The following is a 3,552-nucleotide window of genomic DNA, read 5'->3' on the forward strand; positions in this document are numbered from 1 at the left end:
CAGGTTTTAAGCTTGGCTAAATAAATGTTAGCTGGAAATAAATATCTCAATAAAACGCTATTAATATTTTTTAAGGGTTCAACAATGCATGATTTTTATTCCCTTGCTCTGAGAGCTTGTATCAAAAAATATATATTAAACCAAGGAAAATAACTGAAGATTTATGGGCCTCTTGTGCTTTAAAAAGGAAAAAAAGATAGCCACTAATTTGCTCAGATACAGCAAGCTTAGTGGTCTTGTATTTTCAACATTTTAAGAATGTTTCCTAAGGTAGGAGGAAAGGGGAAACATTCACTACCCCTTCCCAGAATTTAAACAGAGGGCAGTAGACATTCTTTACACCCAAATAAAACTATGGAAGCAGCTCACTTGTGACCAAGGCGAATGTAGAATGGAGATGTTCTAACACAGCTAGGACTCTCAGCAAAGCCAAGACACTAAAATCATGATTACATTTTTGAAAGAAAATGCACAAAAACCAAATATAAATTTTGAGATTTTTCATTTGAGGGTAAATCTTAATGCTATTAAATTCACAAATATGCTAATTTAAATACCCAATTCTATTATCTAAAACACACATTGCAAACATACAAATATCTATTCTCTCCACATGTCAGAGCCATTCATTTCATGGTTTGGAAATGGGGAGAATAGATTCCCTTAACCTGCAAGTCAGCAGGTGTTTCTTTACAGTTAACTTTAGCAAAATTCATACAAAATAGTAATTAACAATGATCTTCTTTACTTGTTAACTCACAAGGAAAACACCTTCAAAACTGCATTTTGTTAAAGTTTCTGTACTAAAATGTAGAAAAAGTGAACTACACAAATATTGAAAAGTTAAAAATTCCTTAATTTTTTATTCCTGGTAACCACTAACACAATTTACAGGGCAATATACCTGATGTAATGAAAAGAAAAAGACAAAGCTACAACAGATAAAAGACCTCAGGAATGTACATCTAATTGACACTACATTGCATTAATCAATAGCTGCAGTTTTTGCAAACTGTGGCTATGACAGTCCTGAACAAGAAGGGCTTCCTGTTTAAGCTGCAGTTAACTTTTCTGACTATGGATCATCATTCCTTCTGTGGCAGATTTTTGCAGTTCCTCTAACGCATTTGAAACGACTGTCTCAAAGTAACCTGCAGCTTTCTTGACAACTCCTCGCTCTCTCTCCTGCTAAGAACTGTAGCCCTTTTCTTCTGAGTTTTTAGAACCTTCTGCTACCATATCCACCACTTCCACGACCAGATCCATAACCACCACCATAGGGACTGCCCGAGCTTCTTCCACCAAAACTACCCCCTTTCATGGGTCCATAATTTGACTGCTGTTGTCCACTATAATTTCCAAAATCATTATAGTTTCCACACCACCATGGTTACCTCTAAAATTTCCTCCTTCATTGTAACCATCATATCCTCCACCACCGCCACCATATCCACCACCTTGGTTTCCATAGCCTCCTGGTCCACCACCACCGTAACCTCCTCTACTACTATAACCAGGACCACCGCCATAGTTGCCACCATCCCCTCCAAATCCATTATATCCACCATCGCCTCCTCCATAGCTCCCTCTGCTGCCACCACCTCCACCACCATAGCCTCCTCTTCCACCAAAGTTTCCACCACGGCCAAAGTTACCCCCACCACCTCCAAAGTTTCCTCCACGACCCATAAAGTTGCCAGATCCACCTCCATGACCTCTTTGTGATCCAGCAGATTGCATCTCTTGTTTAGAAAGGGCCTTTTCCACTTCACAATTATGCCCATGTGGTATTTCTGAACAACAATTTTATCAACTGTATAATGGTCATCAAAAGTTATAAAAGCAAATCCTCTCTTTTTCCCACTCTGCCTGTCTTGCATAACTTCTATGGTTTCAATCTTGCCATACTTTTCAGAGTAGTCTCTCAAATTATATTCTTCTGTATCTTCTTTAATACCACCAAAAAAATTTTCTTCACTGTTAGATGGGCACCAGGCTTTACAGAATCCTCTCTAGCAACAGTTCTCTTTGGTTCCACTACACGCCCATCAACCTTGTGTGGTCGAGCACACACTGCTGCATCCACTTCTTCAACACAAGAGTAAGTCACAAAACCAAAGCCCCTGGAACGTTTTGTTTGGGGGTCTCTCATCACCACACAATCTGTAAGTGTGCCACATTTCTCAAAATGTTCTCTTAAGCTATCATCTGTAGTTTCAAAGCTCAGACCACCAATAAACAGCTTTCTCAACTGCTCTGGTTCCTTGGGATCATGACCCTCCTCCCCTCGGTGGCGGTGGCAACAGCCGGAGTTGGGCTGGGGGAGACCGGGCGGCAGTTTTACCTCCATTTTGAGACCCAGTAAAACGCTATTAATATTTTAATCACAGCATAAAATTAAATGTTATTTTGTCTCTGCTAATAAATTAGGCCTTCATCATCTCTTTTTGTGAATATTGAAAATGTTTCTGATTTCCTTTTCAAATCTACAGTCTTGAGACTTCCCTGGTGATCTAGGAGCTAACACTCCATGCTCCCAATGCAGGGAGCCCAGGATCCACCTAGAACACACATACCTCAATTAAAGACCAACTACAGATCCCACATCCCATAACTAAGACCCAGAACAGCCAAATAAATGAAAAAATAAATAAACTAAAAAAAAAATCTATAGTATTGCCCACCCTTACAATTCACAATATAGTACCTTTCTAAAATTCAGCTTCTATTATTTTTTTTCTCATTCTTCTTACTTCTCAATGCTTTCCCATTAGTTTCAGGACAAAGTTCAAATTGCACTGTATGGCCTTCAAAGGGCACTCAGAGCTAGCCCTGGCCATCTTTCTGGCTTCATTTCCTACGATCCTCCCCTTCACATGGCTCTCACTGAGTCCTGTCCCTCATCATTAAGGTTTTCTGCAGGGTCCTGGCGGCACTGCGCTATCTACTCCATGGCTCACACTACTCATTTCCCTAGAAAATCCTTCCCTTTCTTATCTCCCCACACATGGAGATTCACTTAAGTGTCGACTCCCCTGTGAAACTTTTATGTTTGTCCATTTTTATCCTGTCTTCATTTATATTTTAATTCCAAAATAACTTAAGTTTATCATATAATAGTCACACAATTCAAAGATAAGAGTGTGGAGAACATTTGCTTATTAACATTTCTCCCCTTTTTCATATCCCTTCTGGAAGCTAACCATTTTTAGAGTTTGGTTTTCTTCTTCTTTTCATTGCATTTATAAACATTCATATGCAAGAAACGACTTTATATACACAAAAGTGTATTCATACCGTACATACAATTCTGAAAATCTTGTTCCTTTTTTAAAAACAGTATTTCATGAGTAATATGGAATAGGAGGCGATAGTATCTCCTATTTTCCAGCTGAGAAAACAGGTTCAGAGAAGTTAACTCTGTTGGTAAATTCCTGTGGAGAGTAAGAAGCATAGATGGACACAAAATAAAACAGGCAGAAGTGGATGTTTGACTCCACAGTGCTTTATCTCAACAAGCATGTTACGCTAGTATGTTGATAGACTCGATAA

The 3,552-nt window shown here is 38.9% G+C and overlaps 1 pseudogene; it reads right to left on the bottom strand.

Moving 5' to 3' along the window:
* Positions 1–1,155: 1,155 nt before the first annotated feature.
* On the bottom strand, positions 1,156–2,350 carry LOC129638881 (heterogeneous nuclear ribonucleoprotein A3-like; annotated as a pseudogene).
* Between the last annotated feature and the right edge of the window lie 1,202 nt (positions 2,351–3,552).

This window comes from Bubalus kerabau, chromosome 1 (assembly GCF_029407905.1).
Source record: "Bubalus kerabau isolate K-KA32 ecotype Philippines breed swamp buffalo chromosome 1, PCC_UOA_SB_1v2, whole genome shotgun sequence".
Lineage (NCBI taxonomy): Eukaryota > Metazoa > Chordata > Mammalia > Artiodactyla > Bovidae > Bubalus > Bubalus kerabau.